Here is a 26,094-nt window from a genome sequence, read left to right on the forward strand (position 1 = left end):
AAGGTAGTAATGTCATCGGTGCAGGAGGAAAGCGATGCTTCCATTTCACCTACGGTGTTCTTCAGAGTACGCACATCAGACTGGATGTTTGTAATGCTGCTAGATAACTCCGACTTCACTGCCTGTAGCTCAGTCTTGATGCTTGACAAGTTCTCGGTCAAGGCAGCCTGAAGCTCAGTTCTGAAAATAGCCGCCATCTCAAGCCGGAGTGACGAGAGCAGCTTGACATTAAAGTCGTGTGAAGGAGCGCCACCGGCGGCTTCGACCAGGCAGGAGGGTGGATCACTACGAGGCGGGGATGCGGTGTGCGAAGCAGGCCGCGGCAGTTGTACAGGTGGCTTGGCTTTTGGAAGCATTTTGGTCGGCAAAAAGACGGCATTAAATTCAGATTGTGAAGGTGGGGAAAACACACACCGAAGATCGATGCAAAATATGTACCAAAAATAGATTTTTTAAAAGTTGTTGCAGGAGCTCAGAGAAACACGTCCTACTCCATTAGTCGCTACACTGGAAGTCCCAACCTTCTGATTCTTAAGAGTAAGGAAGTGATTATTTAATGTTGGGGGACTGTCCTGTCTTTCAGTCACTTATATAGATCAAGTTCCAAAAACACTGTATGCTATATTATAACTTGAAAAACTGACTTTTCTTGTAAAATTTAAATTTCCTTGAAAAAATGTAAAAAACACCAATGAGGATAGATCCTGCCATGAAACGCAGCCAGCATTCTCATCAGTGGTTGCGTAATGGTAAAGAATGCTCACAATGCATATTCATTGCAGGTAGGCAGGCTGCCCCCATCATCAGTGCTGTTGTGATGCAATGCTGCTTTTTCCTTTCAACACCAGTGGTGCTGATGCAATCATGTTCGTTGGAGAACATGCTGCAGTTATTACGTTTCTGCTTAATTACATCCTGTTTTCATGTGTTGGTGTGTGTGTTGGGGGGTGGGGGGGCAGTGTACATGTTCACTGGCATTGTTGCTCATAATGGAATCATATGTATATGTGTGTGTCCACGGTGTCCTTGGAGATCAATCCTCTGCATCTTGTCTTTAATGAGGGCCCTAAAAAGAAAGAGAGAGAGAGAGAGAGAGAAGGCGAAAAAGAGAGAGAGAGACTATGGGATGGAAAGAACACAAAGTTCGTGACACGCAGTAAATAAATGTGAGAGACATGATTCCAGTGCTGATGTCCTGGCCCCTGGCTCAAAACAAGCATTTTAATTGGTTGTGAGTAGCTGATTAATGCCGCTGGTGGCCGAAGTAGCACTGGCTGAGTCTCCTCACCTCCTGTGGCTACTTTACAATCACTAAACTGACAAGGGTCCACTGGGCCACTACCAGGCAGCAGGGAGATCAATCTGCAGTAAGCAACACAACGCCGAACAACTGTCCTGATGACACAGCAGTCATTAGTTAGCCTGATTACCCCAGATAGTTAACCTCCCTGATGGACACACACACACACACATACCTGATCACCGCAACAACAATGATAATACCCATTTACATAAATATGTTTCATAACTGTGAACTCTATAGTAAGCTATATAACAATAAATAAAATTGTATTATATTGAATAAATTGAAAAAACAAATGAATAGTGTATGACCGATATATACAATCAGGCCATGATTCCCTTTCATCTTTAATCAACCTTGCTATTAATTTGCCAACCCATTATTTCTCCCAGCCCACAATTAGTCAAACATTTCAGATTTTCCAATGAATCGACTTGTAACGACTAGAGAGAGGACTGAACTCAAGAGCACAACAACAGTTTAGTGCAGTAAATGTGGTTTATTCACCGAAGACCAGAAAAAGACAGGCAGGGGTCAAAACCAGGATATCAGTCTGTACAACAAACAAATCCGAATGGGCAGCCAAGACGGGAATCCAAAATCCAAACAGGGTTGTAACCATGTCAGGAACAGGCAGGCAAGAATTCAGAAATATAACGCTGGATAACAAGGCTTGAACACACTAGACAGAGGGGCGGCTGTGGCTTAGGGGTAGAGTGGTCATCCTCCAACCTGAAGGTCGGCAGTTCGATCCCCAGTCGGACCCATCTGCATTCCGAAGTGTCCTTGGACAAAATGCTGAACCCTGAATGGCCCCCCATAGAATAACAAAGTGCTGCAAATAGATGCACTGTGTGAATGTGTGTGTGAATGGGTGAATGTAAAGCTGTTCTGTAAAGCGCTTAAAGTGGTCGTAAAAGACTAGAAAAGCGCTATATACATACAAAACCATTTACAATGTGGCAGAGAGTGAATATAACTGACCTGTAAAAATAAACAGATGAACAAATGAGGCAATGGGGAGAAGGTGAGTGTGTGTGGAGACTCAGGTAAAGGGAATGGGGTAATTAGCGGCTTGTGAAGGGTGGTTGGATCTGAAATGAAAGATCAATCAATCAAATTTTATTTGTATAGCCCATATTTACAAATCACAATTTGTCTCATAGGTCTTTAACAAGAAGGACATCCTCTGCCCTTAACCCTGAACAAGAGTAAGGAAAGACAAAAACAAAACTTTTAACAGTGTAAAAAGAAAGTAGAAACCTGTCCACATGTGAGGGATCCCTCTCCCCCGACGGACAGAATGGCAATAGATGCCACGTGTAGTGGAGAACATCAGAAAGATAAGGGTTTTTACTGGTTTGATTAGAAGAAACACTTTGTAGCATAACGGAAGGTAAATGAATTGAGCAGTCTTCTTATAATCATAGTCCATGGTCAGCTTCCACCACGATCATGATCCGCCATCACGATCGGATGCCACCATAGTCCACGATCATGATACATCAGGATCCACCATCAGCTGCCATCTCGATCCTGGTCCACCACCACTATCAGATGCCAACACAATGGGGCAGGTAGAGTGGTCTTTATCCAACAATAACGTTGCAGGTTCAATCCCCACTCTTTCCCATCTGCATGCCGGAGTGTCCTTGGCAAGATACTGATCCACTAAATGGCCCCTCATAAATGTTGAGTGTACTAATTGTAAGTCGCTTTTGACAAAAGCGTCAGCCAAATGACATGTAATGTAATGTACAGGATACGCCATTATGATTACGATCTCTGAATCGCGATCCACCATCATAATCCACGATGTGGCTGCGAACTGAAAGTGGGAGATTATTCCACAGGAGAGGAGCTTGACAGCTGAAAGCTCTGGCTCCTACTCTACTTTTAGAGACTCTAGGGAAAACATGTAAGCCTGAACTCTGGGAGCGCAGTGATTTTTAACCTTTTTTGTGCCTCTGCACATTTTTTACATTTACAAAATCCTGGGGCACACCACCAACCAAAATGACACAAAATGACACTCTATGGCCTAACACAGTACATATAATACATATAGTTAGTAATATAGTTTCTAAATGTATTAAAAAGCACGATTTTAAATTACTTCAGCCCTTTATTACTCTTATCTTTTAATGAGCACAAATTGAATCAGATTTATGAAACAATCTTTGATTTAACTAAATTTTATTTAACGGAGACATATTATGCAATTTACTTAAAGGGGACATATTAAGCCCATTTTACCACAGTTGATATGGTTCCTTGGGGTCTTAATGAAATGTCTGTAACATATTTTGGTCAAAATACCACAAGGATCATTTAAAACAGCACCTTTTTACCCTGTCTAAAACAGCCGTCCTCAGATTGACCTGTTTTGAGTGCCAACAGTTACTCCCGCCGTTTACCTGCGCTTCATTGAATTTCTTCACCTTGACATTCAGAGCACTGGGCAGAAATCACATCGCGTCAACACCCACCGTGGGCCTTCGCGATGCTTTGTTTTAATTAAATAGTCGGATTCCCCTGGTCCGCACCAGTTCTAAGTCAGCTGCTATGCGCCAGCTGAGGTGCACTGCCGGAGGGAGGCCCCCCGCGCGAATGGAGGGTTCCCCAGCGGGCGCCGTAGCTGAGGTGATCCGCGAGAAGGGCCCGACACGCGTCCAGAGTCGCCCCTGCCGACCGGCGTACCCGGTCCCCTCCAACGGCCCGCCTTCCGCACCGGCGACGGACACCATCCCGCGGTCCAAGAAAAAAAAAAGCAAAAAAGCCCCCGCACGCCGTGAGGCGCCGCGGACGAGGACCTCCCCCCCATAGTTATTGGTATTTGTGTTTAATCACAAATACCAATGAACAACGGCCAATGATATCGGTGAAAGTCAAGATTATTACCAATGTGCCGATGTCAGTAAACGAGGAGAATATCGGCCGCTACCGATGTTCGGCCGATACATCGGTGCAACTCTGGATATTAGATCATTTCCATCGGCACACCTGACGATCTCTCACGGCACACTAGTGTTGACAATCACTGCTCTAGTGGGTTGATATGGTACTATCAGCTTTTTAAGAGTGTGGAAAGAGTGTGTCCTGATAATGTTTCCTAGTGGAAGCATATATAATGATAAAAATTGAGCTGAGCAGAGAAACCTGTGGAACACCGTGGTTAACTTTGGTGCACATAGATGACTCATCATTAATTTGCACAAATTGGAATTGATCTAAAAAATAGGATTCAAACCAGTTAAGGGCAGTTCATTTAATGCAAATTAAGTCCTCTAGTCTCTGTAATAAAATTTGATGATCAATAGTATCGAATGCTGCACAAAGATCTAAAAGAATGAGGACAGACACAAATCCCTGGAAGATAGGGTAGCAAAATTCCGGGAATATTCAAAGTTAGAAACTTTCCATGGGAATTAACGGGAATATACGGGAATTAACGGGAATAAACTGGAAATGTTGTGGGTAATTTATACTAACTGTATTTACCTTGTCATATACAGACATAAATATTAGGGATGAGCGAGTACAGCATTATCTGTATCTGTTAACCATATGAATTATCCGTATCCGTACTCGGAATGGGCGGGGCCTAACCCGGAAGTGGGTGTGATTTAACCCGGAAGTGGGCTGGTTCAACATAACTTTCTTTATTAACTTTGAATTTTTTTTATGATTTTTTTATTTTTATTTTTTTTTAAATTTATTTCCACACCAGGTGTGTGTGTGTGTGTATGAGATGCGAGGGACGTTCACTGTCTCCCGGAGAAATGAACACTCTGTTTTTAGTATGGAAAGACGTGAATTATATTCGTTCACAAGTCATACAGACTGGTTTTGTTATTTTCACTTTACATTAACACTTAAAGTTTAATGCAGTGTAATTGTTTGCCGTGATAATTAAATGCCAGTGTGATAATAGATGACAATTTCAAACCAAACAAACTGTCATGTTGTACTGTATTTAATAGAGGTTTACTTTACTGTAAAGTAAGTGTAAATGTAAAGTGAAAATAACAAAACCAGTCATTATGACTTGATTATGAACAAATATAATTCACGTCTTTCTATACTAAAAACACAGAGTGTTCATTTCTCCGGGAGACATTGAACGTCCCTCGCATCTCCAGCGCTCCTCTACTGAGCCATTGCAGGTCTCGTGAAAATTTTTCCAAAGACTCGTACCCGAAGACCCAGTCGGGAAATGAACGAATCATTTCTGCTTCCTTGACTGAGCCTATGGAACAGTCCCGATGCGCAGTGAACCTGAGTGACTGAGAGACAGAGAGCTGTTCTGTGAGTGAGTGAGCAGAGCCGTGTGTGACGGGAGGAGCGCTGTGACGCTGTGTGAGGATTTTCATTCAGTCCGAGCACAGATAATGACTCCGATTACTCGTATTATACTCGTAATCGGCAAAAGTGCTTTATCCGTACCGGATACTCGTTTCAGCCGAGTATCCGGCTCATCTCTAATAAATATAAACATTTTGTTTTGTTATAGGCTGATTTGAGCCCTGAGGAAACTTTGGGCCCTTGACTATATGCTTCTGCATCGTTGTGTCATTCTTAACATAGGTCTTTGCACAGTATTTGCAAATAAACACAGATCTACATTGGATGGGGTGAAATGTCTCCAGACATGAGATAGTGCACTTGGCATTGTACTGTAGAATAGGATGAGAAAAAAGTTTGTAAAAAAACACTAATGCAATGCTAGAGATATAAATAGTTAGCCAAACAATTGGACTCATCTGTAAAAAATATTTTACAATTGATGGATATATGAATGGAAATAGGCTAGATGCACAGATGAACAATCCTCAATCAGCATGCTAATAGATTTCCCCCGGTAATATCATCGAAACATACCTGACTAGTCCTGCACACTACAGCAGGTAACAATAATGCTGTAGTGTGCAGGATGCTGGTAATTATCTGCATGTGATGGAAGAATGCACAGTGGAGGGTTGAAATTCAACGTGTAGCGTGTGCTGCATTCCATACATCTTCAAAATAGAGTTTTGAATGAAGTTTGTATTGCTCAGCGTTTAATTCCCAAAATTCCCGAGCTAAACTTCCCATGGAAAGTTTCCGGAAAGTCTCCGGAAATTTACCGGAAAGTTTCTGCCCCTTTGCAACCCTAGCCATCAGTGACTTTTGCCAAGGCTGTCTCCGTGCTGTGATTAGCTCTAAATCCCGACTGAACGTCTTCATATACCGTACATTACCTTCCTGGAGAAACTCACACAGCTGATTGGCTAGAACCTTTTCAAGGATTCTAGACAGGAAGGGGAGGTTGGATATCGGTCTGTAGTTGGCTAAAACCTCCAGGTCCAGGGTGTTTCTTTTTAGAAGGGGTTTGATTACAGCTAGTTTAAACGACAGTGGTACATTGCCTGATGAAAATGAAAGATTATTGTGTTCAGTAACATACTATCAATTAGGGGCAGAATTTGAAACTGAGGGCAGGAGATGGTTGATTTTATTTCTAATAGTTAGAATTTTATCATTACAGAAGGTCATAAAGATATTGCTATTCAGGGATTGAGAAATACTGGGTTCGATTCAGGTGTGACTCTGTCAGCCTTGCTACAGTGCTGAAGAGAAACCTGGTGTTGTTTAAATTTTATTCTATTAATGTGGAGTAGTAGGCAGCACTTGCTTTGTTGAGGGCACACTGCGCTGACATGATAGCACACACACACACACACACACACAGGTTTACTGAAGTAGCTCTCAATGGAGCTGATACATAAGTCCCCTCTAAAAAACCCTAACACATTAGGGCCTTCTACATGGCATGTGAAGTATACAATATTTCAATTGTAATATGATGACTGACTATGCTCACTTAATGCTTCCATTTTATGTTGACAGAGCCCTCCCTCGTTCCCCATCCCACCCGCTCCATGTCAGTTTATTTGGAACAAGAGAGAGAGAGGAAGAGAGAGATATACAGGCATCAAAGTAGGTCTGTCAGTTCGTAGGTACGGGCACATAGTCTTCCCTCCTTTCTTCCACCCTTTCTTGTGTTTTTCAAACAGACATCTTGAGCCGATGGCAGGATGTTGTCTCATTAATGATTTTTTGTGTGGGTGTGTGTGTGTGTTTGAGCATAAAGATGACCTAAAAAAGTTGTCTTTACTCATCATTGAATGTCACTCCCATCACATTTTAATATGAAGGTTGTCAGGTTTCCTCTTCTTCCTTCTTCACAAAAATAATGCTATATTGTGGTTGACCCTGCAGTGCTGCAGAAAACATGGCATGAGCTGTGATGTCTGTCCTCTATTGTCTGGAGTTAAAAGTGTAATATTAGCATATGTGGCTGAAACACTTTATTATTGACACCTTCCACAAAATCATGACATAGTTAGAAACACTATGGCCTCAATGTCCTCTGTTAGCAGTTGCACAAATTATAACACTGGAGGGGAAAAAAACATTGTGCCAACAGCAGGCAAAAACTTTACCTTTTAATTTCCAGGTTTGTGAGTAAACAACTACAGACCTGTCTCTCTTCTTCCCTTTCTTTCCAAAATTCTCGAGCAAGCTATCTTTAATGAACTCTCCTCCCATCTCCACAACCTTCTTGACCCTCACCAGTCTGGTTTAAAGACAGACTCGGTGAACCACCCAATTCTTCTTTCCTCAATTCAGGACCTGGGTGTCTCAGGCTCTGCTCTCTCCCTGCTGTCATCCTACCTCAACGGGCGCACTTACCGGGTAACTTGGAGAGGAACTGTGTCTGAACCTTGTCATCTAACTACTGGGTTCCCTCAAGGCTTTGTCCTGGGTCCCCTTCACTTCTCTCTGTACACCAACTCTCTCGGCTCGGTCATTCACTCATATGGCTTTTCCTACCATAGCTATGCTGATGACAACCAACTAATCCTCTCTATTCCCCAAGCTGAAACACGAGTAGCAGCAGGAATGTCTGCCTGTCTGACTGACATCTCTCAGTAGATATCTGCACACCACCTGAAAATTAACCTTGACAAGACTGAACTACTTTTGTCAGGGCTGGCAGAATGGCAGGCGTGAACCCAAAAGCAACGACACTGAAGCAGAGTGGGAATGAGCAAAGTTCTTGGTTTATTAAACATAGCAGGGGTCAGGAGCCAGGCAGTCAGTCCGATACAAACAAATCCGAGAAGGAGCAGGCTAGAGGGAATCCAGGATAGACGGCGCAGAGGTCAGGAGCCAGGCAGTCAGTCCGATACAAACAAATCCGACAAGGAGCAGGCAAAAGGGAAGTCCAGGGAAAAAACAAGCAGGTCACGATGGGGATCAGGCAGGAGATGAGTCAGGAGAGAAAATGCTGGAAGGTCAGGCACGAATACACTAAACGATCTGGCAGAGGACAAAGGGGAAAGGCAGGCAGATATACTAATGAGTAGATGGAAGACAGGTGCGTCTGTAGGTGGGGCCGGTGAAGGGATGTGAGGAACGAGGAAGTGCAGAGCAGGAGGGGAGTGGCTGAGTTGTGAAATGACAAAATGGATTAGTATATGCAAAACTATGATAATAGAAATGACAATATTAATAAGAGGGTGAATCCGTGACAACTTTTCCTTCCAGGAAAAGGCTCTAAAGGCTCTCCCACCCACGACCTGACTAATACCTTTGACAACTCTGTGTTAGCCCCCACCCAGATTGCTAGGAACCTGGGTGTGACACTCGACAGGCAACTCTCCCTTACTGCCAACATTACTGCTACAAGACGTTCTTGGAGATACACGCTACACATCTTCAGGAGAATACGTCCCCTTCTTACTAAGAAGGCGGCGCAGGTTCTGGTCACGGCCCTGGTCATCTCACGCCTAGACTATTGTAAATCCCTCCTGGCTGGTCTACCTGCTAGTGCTATCTGACCTCTGCAGCTCATCCAGAATGCAGCAGCTAGACTGGTCTTTAACCTACCTAAATTCACTCACACTACTCTGCTCCCTTCACTGCTTACCATTGGCTGCCCGCATCCATTTCCAGACCCTAGTACTTGTGTACCGTGCTGCGAACAGATCAGGTCCAGTCTACATCCAGGACATGGTCAGACCTTACACCACAGCCTGTTCGCTCTGCATCTGCCAATCAGCTTGTTGCTCCCTCACTGCGAGAACCAAGAAAAGAGAGCACATTTCTCCAGTATTAGCATCGCTACACTGGCTTCCAGTTAAATCTAGAATAGAATTTAAAATTCTCACCTTCAAAGCCCTAAATAATATGGCGCCATTTTACCTTAAAGAGATGTTAGTACCCTATCAACCCACTAGAGCACTTCGCTCCCAAAATTCAGGCTTACTTGTCGTTCCTAAAGTCTCTAAAAGTAGAGTAGGAGCCAGAGCTTTCAGCCATCAAGCCCCTCTCCTGTGGAATAATCTCTCGCTTTCAGTTCGGGAAGCAGACACCATTTGTACGTTTAAGAGTAGACTCAAAACCTTTCTTTTTGATAAAGCTTAAAGTTAGAGCTGGTCCAGGCTTGTCTTAGACCTGCTCTTAGTTAACCTCTAGAAGGTTGATAACATCAACTGGCTGTATGCATTAACAAGTGCGGCAGAGCTAACTTTACCTATGTTCTTAAATAGGACGCGTTTAGTTCAAAAAGGCATAGAGGTATTGATGTGTGATCTACTGAGTGGGCCACATGGCTTTCATAGTACTGTCATACAAACCAGTAGCCAGTCAGATTTACCTTGAGCCTCACTGTACCCTCAAGTTCGGCCTGTATCATTGTATCACTAATTACGAGGCAAAAACACCTGATGGTGCAAAGGGAATTTATGACACATGACACACAGAGCTTCTCTTTCCAGCTTCTCCTTCCTCTTCTCCATCCTTATTACATCAAAGTAATTCATATCACATCAATACATGTTTCTGACTTGACCCCTTCCCCGGAGTCCCTGTGCCTTATCGCCCGCAGATCCAGGGCCACAGCTGTGGCCACATCATCATGGATTGCGATTTGTGGATCCAGTTTGGTGGATTCTATGTTATGCCGGCTGATCGTAGTGGGAATGGCGGATCCTTTGTCACGTTGGCATCTGATAATGGTGGTGGACCACGGCCGAGGTGGCAGCTGATGATGGATCCTAACTGGCTGCAGTGGACAATGACTGTGGACTATGGTGGCATCCGATCTTGATGGTGGATCATGATCTTGCTGGCTGCTGACCATAGACTATGTCAAGCAGTCCTGCTGCAATCATATAGTGTAACGGACTGGGGTTATGTTTCGTTATGACGTATGTTCAGTAAAACACTGTGTTGAAGGAGTGTTCTGATATCCTGAGGGGCAGTGAAGGGGTCAGGGTGGGACATGTGACTGTTTGGACCAATAGGATGGGGTTGTGTAGGGATGTCAGGCTCTGATTTGCTGGTTTTGTTGGGTATCGAGGGCTAATGAGGAAGTAAAGTGACGGAGGGAGTTGTTGATGTGTGGAGTGAAGGAGTAAGAAGAAGAAGTGGACATGTTCGTGTGAACTATAATAAAAGTTACTAAACCGAGAAGAATTTCGTGTCGTCTGTAAGCAGGGACGCTACATTGGTGTCAGAAGTAAAAAGTTCGCCTCCGGATTCCGCTACACTGACTTTAGCAAGATGAGCTTAAAGAAGATCAAGAAGGAAGCCGACCGTCCGGATTATAACAGCGCTGACGAGGGACGGAGTGCGGCCGAACACAGAGAGGGGGTGAGAGAAATGACCCGGAGAATGGCTGGATGGGCTGGCTTCAGTCAGGGGCAGTTTCGACTGCGAGAGGAGCGGTCCCCAAGACCTCATTCAAGGGTCTGCTGGGGATGTGGACAGCCTGGCCAGCTGGTTCGACAATGCCCTCGCAGCCCAGCTCGCCAGGGAAACGAGCCAGGGACCGCATAATCGAGACGATGTGGACCCCTGCTTCTGTTTCCCGGTCCCCTTCAAATAAAAAGACATTAAGCTGCACTAATCAGGTGGAAGTGCTACCATCAGCAGATGAGGTTGACGGCCAGCTGGAACGGCTCATCATGCTGGGCCAACCGTGGATTGGAAACTGCTGGTATGCACCATTGACTATTGAGGGGAAGATGTGTTTTTTGCGCTTGTGGACACAGGCTCTTCGGCGACGCTGGTGAAACCAGCGATGGTAAAGAATAAAGCAAATATTCTCCCCACCATGGTGAAACTTCAGACAGTCACCGGGGAGCGAACACCTATGGTGGGGGAAACAGTAGTGACTCGGGTTGGGGAAAAGGTTTGCCTGCTGTCCAGTGTGGGTTGCGAACCTCGAAGATTGCATACTGGGGCTGGATGTTCTTGGGGCATTGGACTGTATCATTAGTACAAGGAGGGGGACCCTCACTTCTCCAGCTGGACACACTATCCAGATGTATCGGCGACCACCCCAGCCAGGCTGTCTTCTGACTCACACCATTACAACAGGGCTCAACTGAGACCGGGACAGGCATGCCTGGGTGCTACAGTCCCTCAGGGACGCTGCCTGCGCCATCTTTCCCCCCGCCAACCACCGGCGTGCATCTACGACCAGCCCCGTCTACACAACCTGAGGGAGAAGAGAGAGCACTGGCGGTGAGTGGGGTCTGGCAGAACAACTGTGATGGACTAACCCACAATGAACAGAGTCTACTGCTACAGCTTCTGCTGGAGTTCAAGGACTGTTTTTCTTTGTCAGAGAACAATGTTGGTTGGACTGATCTCATCGAACACGACATCGACACTGGTGAGGCACAGCCCATTAGGATGAGACCACGACGCCTTCCCCGGGCTAGACAAGTAGCCACAGACAAAACTCTGCTGGAGTTGCAACAGGCTCCTCCAGCTCATGGGCCTCCCCAGTAGTCATGGTCCCCAAAAAGCAGAAGGATGACTTTCGATTCTGCGTGGACTTCAGGCCCCTAAACAAAGTGACCAAAAAGGATTCCTATCCCCTTCCGCGCATTGATGAGGCCCTTGATGCAGTGGCGGGGTCTTCGTGGTTCTCCTTGCTGGATCTGCGCAGCGGATATTGGCAGGTTCCCCTCGCCCCTGATGCCAGACCCAAAGCTGCCTTCATCACTAACAGAGGTTTGTGGCAGTTTAAGGTTCTCCCATTTGGCCTCTGCAATGCCCCCCCAACGTTCGAGAGGCTGATGGACAAGGTGCTGGCTGATATTCCCCGCCGAGAGTGTGTCGTATATCTGGATGATATCCTGGGACACGGAGAATCCTTTGAGTCTGCTCTCAGGTCCCTCAAGCGGGTGTTGGAGAGGCTGGCAACAGCAGGACTGAAACTGCATCCCCAGAAGTGCTGCTTCATGAGACAGGAAGTGACTTTCCTTGGTCACAGGGTTGGTGAGGGCGGTGTTGGCACCATGGAAGAGAAAGTACAAGCAGTGAAGAACTGGCCCACCTCCAGTTCTATCCAGGACCTAAAGAGTTTCCTCGGCCTATTACAGAAGGTTCGTGAAGGGGTTTTCCTGCATGGCAAGAAAGGGGAGGCGTACTTATGGACAGAAAAGTGTCAGACAGCGTTTACTTCGCTGCAGGAAGCCCTGCTGGAGGCACGGTTCTCAGGTGCTGTATTGACCCAGTTGACACCTGGGGGAGAGAGAGTGGTGGCGTACTACAGCAGGACATTCAACTAGGCTGAGCTTCACTACTGTGTCACCAGGCGAGAACTTCTCGCTGTGGTCAGCGCCATCCGGCACTTCAAATATTATCTTGGGGGCCTCCACTTCACTGTCCAGACTAATCATTTCGCTTTACAGTGGTTAATGTCCTTCAAGGAGCTGGAAGGCCAGCTGGCACGCTGGATCGAGGAACTACAGGCATATGACTTAACAGTGGTACACAGACCAAGTACGCAGCATGACAACGCAGATGCACTCTTCCGTTGGCCCTGCCACAGCGACGGCTGCCTCTACTGCGATAAAAGGGAGGCACAGGAGTGCGAATGCATAAAGACTGAGGTGAAATGTGCAGCTCTGGGACTTGGGGGTCCGTCTGCCGATCAGCGACTAGTGGCTGTGGAGGCTCAGGTCCTTCAATGTCTGCAACAAGATGCTGCAGATGTTCTACCAGTCTGTTGTGGCGAGCACCATCTTCTTTGCTGTGGTGTCCTGGGGTGCGGGCATCAAGGCAAAGGACGCCAACAGACTGAAAAAACTTATAAGGAAAGCAGAGTCTGTGGTTGGCTCTAAGCTTGTCACCCTGGAGGAGGTGGTGGAGGACAGGATGCTGGCAAAACTGCTGGCAATCATGGACAATTCCTCTCACCCCCTCCACAAAACACTGGACAAGCTAAGGAGCAGCTTCAGCCACAGACTCATTCAACCCCGCTGCTCTAGGGAACGATACAGGAAATCGTTCCTCCCAACCGCAATAAGACTGTACAACTCCTCCCCCTCTGTCAGAGCCACCATCACAGAACTGCACTAAACCTGTCTCCTGCACTGTGTACCCTGTACAACACTCCGCTCCATATACACTTACTTCACATCATATGTGATATGTGTTCATATAAACCATATTGATATTATATATCATTTTATACAATAATATTGTCTTTTGCACACTCTGTCTACATATTCTTACACTCATAGTATATTACACCGCGTTCCACATTATTATGCAGATTACACTTTGCTCAGATTTTCCTAAATAGTAATGCACAGCCAGTCAGTATATTTTTCAATTCATCAACTGTTAGAGTATAATTCAAATTTTATTGAACAAAACTCCCAATGATAACAGTATTTTTTTCAAAAATAAAAAACTCAAAATTCAGTGTTCCAAATTATTATGCAGAGTCTCTGAGTTTCTGAGTTTCAAGATATTTTATAGGTTGTAAAGAACTAAAAATTGTCATTTGTTGAATTTGCAGCATTAAGAGGTCATATTTACTGAAATCAAAAAAAGGTTTTAATCAAAAACATCTTAACAGGTCAAGTTACATGTCAACATAGGACCCCTTCTTTGATATCACCTTCACAATTCTTGCATCCATTGAACTTGTGAGTTCTTTGATAGTTTCTGCTTTAATGTCTTTGCAGGATGCCATAATAGCCTCCCAGAGCACATGCTTGGATGTGAACTGCCTTCCACCCACATAGATATTTTGCTTGATGATGCTCCAAATGTTCTCAATAGGGTAAAGGTCAGGGGAAGATGGGGGCCACACCATGAGTTTCTCTCCTTTTATGCCCATAGCAGCCAATGCCCCAGAGGTATTCTTTGCAGCATGAGATGGTGCATTGTCATGCATGAATATGATTTTGCTTTGGAAGGCACGGTTCTTCTTTTTGTACCACGGAAGAAAGTGGTCAGTCAGAAACTCTACGTACTTTGCCGGGGTCATTTTCACACCGTCAGGGACCCTGAAGGGGCCTACCAGCTCTCTCCCCATGATTCCGGCCCAAAACATGACTCCGCCACCTCCTTGTTGACGTCTCAGCCTTGTTGGGACATGGTGGCCATTCACCAACCATCCTCTACTCCATCCATCAGGACCATCAAGGGTGGCACGGCACTCATCCGTAAACAAAACAGTTTGGAACTTAGACATGTAGTCCTGAGCCCACTGCAACCTTTTTTGCTTGTGAGCTTGGTTTAGAGGAACGAATAACAGGTTTAAGGACTCTTGCAAACCTCTTGAGCATCCTTCATCTTGAAGTTTACAAGACTCCAGAGGCACCAGCGGCTTCAAACACCTGTTTGCTGCTATTCAATGGCATTTTAGTGGCTGCCCTCATAACCCTACGCATTTGTTTGGCAGAAATCTTCCTTATTTTGCCTTTGTCTGAACGAACCCGCTTGTGCTGTGAATCAGTGACAAATTTCTTCACCGTCCGATGATCACGCGCAATTCTTTTGGAAATATCCAATGTTGTGATACCTTGACCAAGGAATTGCACTATTTGCTGCTTTTCAGCAGCAGAGAGATCCTTTTTCTTCCCTATTTTGCCTGAAACATGTAGCTTGCTTAATAATGTGGACCATCCTTCTTAAGTAGTTTTCCTTTGATTGGGCTCACCTGGCAAACTAATTATCACAGGTGTCTGAGATTGATTTCAATCATCCAAATAGCCCTGAGACACAATACCATCCATGAGTTTAATTCAAAAACTAAAAAATGAATGTTTTTGACCCTTATATCCAATTTGCATAATAATGTGGAACGCGGTGTATATTACCTATTGTATAGTCAAATACTTATATTCATACCTCTACTATATATCATATATTATATCATACTCTCTGTATATTCTTTGTAAACATAAGTCTATATACACATATTTATACATGTGTACATGTTATAATTACTATTATTATATCACTATTACTATTATTATTATATATACTGTTGCTGCCATTATATATACTGCTTTTATATTGGTATAATTACTATCATATATAAATGTATATTATGTTATAATGTATACTATATATACTGTACAAAAGGACCATGGTCAGTGTTTGAAACCCTGCGCCTGTGTAATGGTGTTCTACAAAGGGGGTGGAAGGAACCGGCTACAGGAGAGACACAGTGGCAGGTGGTGGTTCCAGGGGCTCTGAAGGAGACTGTGCTCCGGGCGGTAAATGGAGCTCCTGGATCTGGTCCCTTTGGGATTTCTAAGACTCTGCGCCGGCTCCGACAGGGATTCTACTGGGGCCAACACAGGCGAGATGTGGAGGACTATTGTCGCTGCTGCGACAGCTGCACCGCACGCAAAGGCCCCACAGACAGATCCAATGAGGAACTCCGACAGTTTCCAACAGGGGGTCCCATGGAGAGAATCGGGGTCGATGTTCTGGGGCCATTCCCTCGCTCAGAAAGGGGTAACCGTTATGTCCTCACCGTCATGGACACCAAGTGGCCAGACGCATACAGCCTGCCTGACCAGGAAGCGGAGACCATCGTAGATGCTTTGGTGGAAGGAATGTTCAGCCGGTTCGGGGCACCTGAGGTCATCCACACCGACCAGGGCAGGAACTTTGAGTCCCGTTTGTTCGCAACCATGTGCGAAAAGCTGGGCTCCCATAAGACACGCACCACACCTCTCCACCCGCAGAGCGACGGCTTGGTCGAGCGATTCAACCGCACACTGGCGCAACAACTTGCCATAGTGACGGCTAAACACCAAAAGGACTGGGACACCCATGTTCCCCTCGTGCTGATGGCATACAGGTCTGCTGCCCTAGACTCCACATCCTGCTCCCCATCCTTATCATGCTAGGCAGAAAAATCCGGACTCCTGCTGACATGATGATGGGCAGACCTCCGGACACCCCGGTGGATCCTCCGGGGCCTGAATATGCCAGGAAATTACAGGACCGCCTGAAGTCAGCTCACAAGTTTGCCAGGGGCCAGCTGCAGAGTGCAGGGGCAAGGCAGAAGAGGAACTACAATGTACACACCAGAGGACGGCATTTCAAAGCCAGCGAGTTAGTCTGGGTGTACAACCCACGGAAGAAGAAAGGCAGGTGCCCAATGCTGGAGAGCAAATGGATGGGGCCCTTAGAGGAAGGTTGCCCTCCACAGAGATAGACTGGCTCCCTATCGGGGCACGGCGACCCCACTGCGAGTAGAGACTGGAGCACAGGGCGTCAGGGACACTGTTCGATCTTCTCCCCAATGTCCCTCTGAGGTGCCGGTGTCCTTGTCAAGTTCCCCACAGTCAGGATCTTTTCCCCTGTTTCCAGTCCCTGCCCCGGATTCCACGTTGGATGGACCCCTGTAAAAAGGGTTTTTAGTAGTTTTTCCTTACTCTTGTTGAGGGTTAAGTAAAGAGGATGTCTCACACTGTTAAAGCCCTATGAGACAAATTGGGATTTGTGAATATGGGCTATACAAATAACATTTGATTGATTGATTGATTGATATACACTCAACAAAATCACAACTGTTTTTCTGGCTCCTAGATGGTGGAATGAGCTCCCCAATGACATCAGGACAGCAGAAAGTCTATACATCTGCTGTCGCAAACTAAAAACACATCTCTTCTGACTATAACTTGAATAAAAAAAAAGACATATATAAATATATAAAATATATTTAGAAAAAACTTTAGTTTAAACAAAAAAATGTGTAGCACTTAAATGGCACTTACTTAAAGAGCTTTGTAATTTGTCTTTCTTGAAGAAAATTGTACTTTCTTGAGCCTCATGGTTGAATGCACTATTGCACTACTATTGTAAGCCGCTTTGGATAAAAGAGTCCGCTAAATGAAATGTAATGTAATGTGAGGGCTGTTTGAAAATGACGAAACATTTGTTGTAAGAATTTGTTGTAAACAGTCCCACTAAAGATTTACAATATTTACAATATTAAATAGTACAATTTTAATTTTTTTTGCAGATTTACAGAGGGCAAGGATTCGTGACAAAAGGTCCAGGGCAAACTGGAGACAAGATTGACAATGTTTAATTTCAGGGACCATGTTAAAAAACAGCAAAATCACTTTTCCTACAGTACAAAATCCTTAATATTAAAAAGCAAGAGGGTTAAAGTGGATGTGAGACAGTCTATTCCTTTTCTATGTTATGCACAGACTTAAGTTTGTAGTAATTCATTGTCGGAAAATAAATAGTTGTAAAATGATTATGCTTTAAATTATAATACATTCATTGTTGCAATTGACTTGGGCTTTTGCTCGCTGCCATATTGATATTACGTCACTGGCTACGTCATTTGGTTGGTTGGTTGGAGAGGTGGCATGGGTGGGTCATGTACTTGTGCTAATACAACCATTGAACGGCAGCAAAATTTCTCAATACAATGCTTCTCTTGTATTTGCTTTGAACTACACATTTTGACAGCATGTTAACAAGCTAGGGATGTCGTCAGTGAATAGGTATTTTAGAAGATTTTTTTAATTCAGCTTCACTGTCAAAACCTATACAGATTTTCAGTGTCGGAATCCCTTTTTTAAGTCATGTTTCATTTCCACATTAAGGCCATTGATTTCAATATGTATGATATTTAGACACAGAGCTCAATTTATTACAGTTGGCTTTTCTACTTGATCAGTCAAACACTTTACAGAACAGTTTATGGCCATTCACACACACATTCATACGGTGCATCTATTGAGATGGCGGCTCTGGAACATGGTGAGAGCTCACAAAGCAAATATATTCAGAGAGGAGGCTGATGACTACACTGGCTCAAAGAGCACATAGAGAGAATGTAATATATTAAATTGGTCTCAACATGAAATATTGACAAGATCCACTGCATCGGCTACACCCGTATTGCTCCTAACTCTATAAATGAGTTGAATATCACAGACCCTTGCTGTGGTTTGATGTAATAAATGGCTGGTTAACTTGCTGTGTGGAGTGTGGACACTTCATGGCTTACATTGCATGGATCTTATTGAGCCTGAGTCAACAACTCATAATGCTCTGTTTTTATTTGAGCTTTGCAACTCTTGTAAAATCGAAGGCCAAGATCGTTATTGGCACATCACTTTTTAAAGTTAGCTCCATCAGCCTATCCTATAATCACCAGTGGGACATAAAAACTCAGACACAGGATAAAATACAGAGCAGTGGAACAGCACCACCGACAGACAGGGAGGAAGAACAACAACACAAAACAACATAAACACACACATACACACAATATGAGTCATAACAAGTGTAGCAATCAGCTTAAGTTTTATGTCTAGTTTCTATCACGATTCAGGAGCTATTGTGACACTATTTATCAAGGCCTGGTTAAGTGAAACATTTTGGTGTCAGGGGACTTTAAACTCAGCTAACTGTAAAGTATTAAACAGAAACTCAAATGTGTGCCAACACACCAATTTATCAAGAAACTTCCCCCAAACTTAAGGTCCTTAAATGTACGTTAGATAAATCCAAGGGAAAACAAACTCCTTAGGCAGCTCGCTCAGTCCACGGAAGATAAAAAACTGTAAAGGTCCTCCCTTCAAAATGCAAAAACAAAAACAGAATCAGTGTTGACAGTGGTTATGGTCCTTCACGCACACTGTGTTCTCTAATTAAGAGGTCTTCAACAGGGGGTCGGAATTTGTAGTTGATCAGACAATTTTTAATCTTTAAGTTATTTAAATATTTTTTTCCACAAATTGAAATGTCTTTAAATACACATTAACATGAATCCAACATATTGTAGCGAACGGATAAATGGAGGCAGAAGACGTTTTCTTTCAGTCAGCAATGCACACATTCAGCAACACACAGCCCTATCAAGCTGGGAAACGGTTCACTCACAGCACCAGACTAGCCTAGACCTGTCCCTCCAAGCCTCGTGTACTAGGGGTGTCACGATACCAAAAATTCAGTAGTCGGTGCCAATACCAGTAAAATAACACGACTCTCGATGCCAATTTCGATACCACGGTAAAAAAAAAGTGCATTCTTTGGATGTTGTTAATGTCATATACGGTAGTTCAATGTGCTTGCACATATGCTGAGGGTTATACAGTAGTTGTGGACGCATGTGAGTGACGCTTTGTTGTGAGACACGTTATGCATTAAATGATACATCTGCCTCACACCGGGTTTACACCGGATGCTGAAGCGACACCAAAGCGACGCGTAAGCGCAGCAACAAGCCTTAAATAACAGCTGGCTCCCATCCACTCCCATGTTAAACCTTTGTGCGTGTAAATAACCAAGCACCGGCGCGCTTAGGATTAGAACGGCGCGGCGGTGTTGCTTCCGTGTCCGGTGTAAACCCGGCGTCAAACGCAAAGTACTTCCATACACGACTCATTGTGCCTTTTTAATAAACAAGTCGAGGTGGGGCAAACGACGCAAATTTTTCACGTGACCTGCATAAGCTCAGTACTGGCAGCTAGAGGAAACAGAAATGATTCGTTCATTTTGACTTGGTCTTCGGATACGGATCTATGGATCATTTTTCATTAGACATGCATAGGCTCAGAAGAGGAAACAGAAAGGATTTGTTTACCTCGTTCACTTTCGCGTGACTTGGTTTAGTAAGACGTGAATGATATTCATTCACAAGTAATAATTACAGGTTTCGTTATTTTAACTTTTTTGTACTTTACTTACAGTTCAGTGCAGCGTAATTGTTTGCCATGATAATTAAATGCTAGTGTGATAATAAATTACCATTTCAAATCATCCAAACTGTCATGATACATTATTTTAATGCAGAAATGTCATGCATTCGTTCATTTTACTTTACGAGATTCAAAGAACCGAGTCGGTAAAATGATCCGAACTTCTGTTGAGCATATTTCATAATATGAGTAGCAATGCCATGTTTAATAGCCCATGCAGTGATGTCACATTAGACCATGTTGTGCCTGCCTGCACTGGGATGCTGTTGTGCGCATGCGCAGAATGAACGGTCTCTTGAGTTCACAGACCAAAGAGACGAAGGTGTGCTGACTTTTTCTCCCATTAATATTAGCTACGAGAAGCTACAAGCTAACCACTCTGGTGACTGTCAAACGATAGACTGCTGCAGGGATGTCTAAAGTTACAACTTCCCATCACTATCCTGTACACAAAGAGGAGGACCTCTTAAAATTGTGTATAAAAACGCAATTTTATACAATATATATAGTAGGGGTCCCTGCTCCATAAGTTTGGGGGTCCTTGGCCTAAAAAACATTGAAGACCCCTGCTCCTATTCCTCGTGGTTAAGGTATCACCATAAAAATGAAGCTAATATCCTTTCTCTTCCCTATTGCTTCTTAAAAAAAATCACCTATCTCCAACAAACAATTCACCTCTCTTTGTTATCCTAAGCCCCACCCCCATACACCTGTGAACTGCTAGTGGAAATTACCTGTGAGAGTGATTATAGCAGGAAACTACACAGAACAGCCCAGTGACAGCACATGTGATGACGACAGAGGTTAAACCTTGCAAAGACTCAGCACTAAACCATCTAAAATACATATAAACATTCTCTTAAACTTGCAAAAACTTCTCAAAATCTGAGTTACTTTTCAAGTTACTGTAAAGGCAATGTAATAAAAATGAGAAAGATTTCCAGGTAATTGGACATAAATCAAAGAACTGCAAAACGGAAATTATTGACTTGACGATGGCACTTGATGAAAATAGGAGTAAAAGTACATCATCTTTAAAGGTAGAGTTGATAATAGACTATAATAAGAGAATGCCCCAACCATATCCAGCAGTGGTAAACTCAGGTGGAGCCGTTTAAGTCCCTAATTTGGAATCTGATTTTATGGCCATCCACACTACAATCAATAACTATAACATAGCTATAATGATGCATGTATAAGCACTAATGAGCGATCATGTTTTGTAAACTTGCATCCCTCATGCATATTTGAATTTTTTCAACTGTACAAATGAATCTGTAGTGTCTGTTAGGGTAATTACTAATGAACAGTACATACCCAATGTAGTGTAACAAGGATCTGATTTGCTTAATTCTGCACAATATGAAATGAAATCTCCCTAGCCCTGATCACACCAGAAACATCACAAAGGTTGTCTTTATATGAAAAGTTATTGTAAAAACTTCAGGTGCAGGGCAATAAGGTCTCTCTCTCTCTTTCTCTCTCCCTCTCTCTTGCTCGCTCACCCCCCCCCCCCCCATTTTCTAGATTTCCATTACAGACTTATATTGTGAAGGGTAACCAACTGAAGGGGTTGTTTTTTTGGAGCGAGACTTAACTCGATGTAGAAAAACAATGGACATGTCGTCCTGGTTCAAGACCACATTGTTCTTATTTTACTATGAGTTCTCAGTAAAGGCGAATTAAACCTTTGGCTACATGAACATCAGACAACTGCGAATCTGCGACACACAAACAGCCAGTTTCATAACTGTGATAGTGGTTCGTGGATCATAATGGCAGCTGATCGTGGATTATGGTGGTGGATTGTGGATCGCAATTGTGGTGGCAGTTGATAGAGCATTATGATTATGGCTAGATTGCTTTGATATACAATATGCCTACATATACTATTATTGGCAGTACCTCTACTGTTACTAAACTGCTCCCTTCATCTCTGTCAGACATTTTCTTTTGTATTAATACTTCAGACATTGCTACACAACTAATGTATTTTAGGCACTGTCTTTTCAGAATGTTCTGACTTGTGTCTGTCCTCCCTCACATGTGGCTCTCTCTGAATGTTCAACTTCTGAAATGTATGTAATATATTTTTTATATTTAATCATATTGTATTACTTTTTTTTGTGTTTGATTTGTCAAATGTTTATCTTTAGAGTTTTGTGGTTACCACGGGACTAAAATGTGTCCACACTGGCCTCCAGTCTGGGGTGCAGTGTCTCTACTTTAGCTTCCACACTGATATAATGGGAGAACATGGGAATATCCATTATCCATATCCAATACATTTTATGAAGATTTCAAAATCGCCATAAAATACACACAGTAATTATGATTATAATGTTTTCTACTTTGTCAGGTAAAATGACAAGCTGTGGAAAAAATCATCCAATGACAGCTTGGTTAAACTCAGAATACTGCCTAAGATGATGCCATCATGCAGGTTTTCTGGGTAATGAAGTCCTCTAAATTCAAACAGGGCTGTAGCTTTACAGTATGTAATTCATAAAACATTCTCTAAAATTCATCTATGTTTATGTCAGGTCATTAATTTGTTTTTGTCTTTGTATATTTCAGATGGTGTATTGTTCCATCTGCCTCTGTCTGTCTGTCTGTCTGTCTGCAGTTCCATGAATGAGTTGGAGATGACGTTGGAGACATGACTGATTTCCCTGTAGAGTAAGTGCTTCTTCCAGGCTGAGTTGCTGCCATCTGGACCCTAGACCCTCGGAGCTTTATATCTTTCTTCTCACTTCTTCCCTTCCGCTGACACTAAATATATCCACTGTATCAAATTTTAACATCACTAGCACAAAAATATTGCATCTTTGACAATTTACATCACTATCCAGCACACAATGTTATAGAGGTTGCTACACTGTAAAACCTGACAAGTTAGGTCAACTCAAACTGTTTGCTGAAACTGATTGCCTTGAACCATTTAAGTTTATTAACTCAAACAATTTAAGGTTTACAAATTATTTGATTTAAGCAAAAGTAACTCAAATATTTATTGATGAGGCAACTTGAGAAACTAAAGTTAATATTGCCGATCCCTATAAGTTACCTGACCTTAAATCTATTTAGTATTCTATACTCATATGCAGTATTTACACAAACTTATTTACAATGTGTTGACAGAATGTAAGTGAATTAAGTAAGACTAACTTAAATTAACCTTCTTTATACAAATGTTACCACTTAAGTTCAATTTACTTAGTTGTCTTCCATGATGAAAATGATTACATTGTAGTTGTGATAACTTAAAACTTTATTATGGCTACTCAGTTCATTTGATGAAACTGATTGCCTTAAACATTTTAAACTCTATTAACTAAAAATAATAACACCCACATGACTCAGTTTGAGCAATTTATTTTGTTGTTCACATTTCAATGCAACCAGCTACTGAAATTCAAAGAAATATCTCTCAGATTTTTCACATATGCAATCTTAAAGGCTACAGCAGACTAAGCACATTATTATGCCAATAACGATGAACTGTATAACATAAAGCAGGGCAAATTTTAAGTAAACAGTTTAAAGGTATAGTTCACCCAAAGTGTCAGTAACTGAAAAAAGAAAACATTTTTAACGTCAACATTTGGATACCCTTGGATTCTGTGCCAATATTGTTTTACAATGAAGCTGTTGAATTAAATGTTGTATACATTAACATTTATATGCTGGAAATAACAATGAAATGAGGCTCATATAAAAATAATATAAATATAAATTAAAAATATTTCCATGTGGTAAAGAAGATAAGTGAGAACACCACAGAAGCAATCCAAGAATAGGATCTATTTTAACACAAAAATCAGAGGTGCCATAGTTTACTCTATATACATGTCATTAGCTACCAGTATTTGGCATGCAAGCAAAAAACGATGCTGACATTCAACATTATAAGCTACTGACAACCTACTCAATCTCATTTCTCAAGGACTGCAACTTAGCTTTGAGCTGCTTTCTCCCATCATCAAGATTTAACAGGACAACCTGGATGAACTCAAAGAAGCCACTCAGCTTCTCAGGGTACCTCAAATGTAGAGCATTGATCAGTCCACACAAAATTACCAGTGAATCAGTCCAAGATCTGTGAGACAATACAACTTGATCTTCGAGAACGATCGACACATGATGAGTTTCAAAGGGAACTCCTGCAGGCACCTCCGCTTCATCCACCACTGCAACCAGAGCCACTGCTCCCTCCTGGGTTGCCTCCATCTCATCCTGAAAAGGGAATACATGTCCAGTGTAGCTGAGTGTACTTTTACAAACCATATAATATGATTGCTGTGTGGACCATTACCTTTTTTTTTTTTTTTAACAATATTTTTTATTGAAGTTTCAAGTGCATATCAAACTTTATGCAGAATTTACAAACATTTTCATTTATATCCCCTCAAACAGCCACTCATTCACACAGACAAAAAAATAAAAATAAAATGGACAACAGACATAAAACTAATGGAGTAAAAAATAAAATAAATAAATAAATAAAAAGAAAAATAAGAAAAAAAAAAAAAAAAAGGCAGGATCATTTCACAACCTGTTGTTCAGTCAGTGTTATCCGTTTCATTGGTCAAAAATGACATAAATGATTCCCAAATACAAGCAAACTCCTCCTGTTTACCTTTAACAATGTATGTCAATCTCTCCAGTCCAAGACAAGTCATCAACTCCCTCTTCCATATTGCCAGTGATGGTGGTTCTACATTTTTCCAATATAGTGCAATCACTCTCCTTGCATGGAGAAGTCCAAAGTCAACCATCTTCGATTGCTTTGTTGTTCTGATGGAGTCCTTGGGGTATATTCCAAGTATACAGATTGTTGACGTCAAAGGAATGTTACACTTAACCATCCGTGATAAACATTTAACTACATTTTCCCAAAATACCAAAATCCTAGAGCATTCCCATAGGCAGTGAATCAAAGTTCCCTTTTCAGTCAGACATTTAACACAAACATCCGGGATGTTAGGGGAGATATGGTGGAGTTTTGCAGGGGTTATATAAACCCTCATTAACCACTTATACTGGATCAATTTTAACCTTGTGTTAATTTAATTCTTTTGCGCTTTTAAACATGCTCTTCCCCAATATTCTTCACTAATATTTTCATGTGTGTCTGTTCTCCACGCATTTAATTTATCTGATGCTGATTCTGTTGAGTACTCCGCTAAAAGGTTATAGAATCTAGATATATGTTTTTTACCATTCAAATTATTAATCACCGTTTTCTCAATAATCGATAGCGGAGGTATGGCCATGAGTGTCTCAGATTTTGATTCTATAAAACTTCTTATTATACTAATTCCTTACTCTGCCCATAATTTGAATCCTCCATCCAATCTACCAGGTTTGAATTGTCTGTTGCCCCAGATAGGAGTAAAATGTGACAAAGTTAATGTTTCATCAACAAAGTTATGTGCTGCATACCACACTGATATTGTATTTTTAACAAAAGGGTTTCTTGTCTGTTTTTTCAGTGTCTTGATATCTGAGGAATATAAATACTGCTTTATGGGCAAATCTGACACTGATTTTTGTTCAATATTTACCCAAGCAGGTGGTGTGGATGAAGAAAAATAGTACATTGCAGAACTTAATTGAGTAGCCCAATAATACCATTTCAGGTTTGGGACCCGAAGTCCTCCCCTTTCATAGGGTAAATATAATAACTTGAGCCGGATTCTACCCTTTTTATTGTTCCAAATGAACTGGCTAAATATACTATCA

At 42.6% G+C, this 26,094-nt stretch overlaps 1 pseudogene; it reads left to right on the forward strand.

The window, feature by feature from the left end:
- The first annotated feature begins 11,758 nt into the window (after positions 1 to 11,758).
- Positions 11,759 to 26,094, forward strand: part of LOC133015653 (uncharacterized protein K02A2.6-like) — an 85,045-nt pseudogene continuing 70,709 nt past the window's right edge.

Source organism: Limanda limanda, chromosome 12 (genome assembly GCF_963576545.1).
Source record: "Limanda limanda chromosome 12, fLimLim1.1, whole genome shotgun sequence".
Lineage (NCBI taxonomy): Eukaryota > Metazoa > Chordata > Actinopteri > Pleuronectiformes > Pleuronectidae > Limanda > Limanda limanda.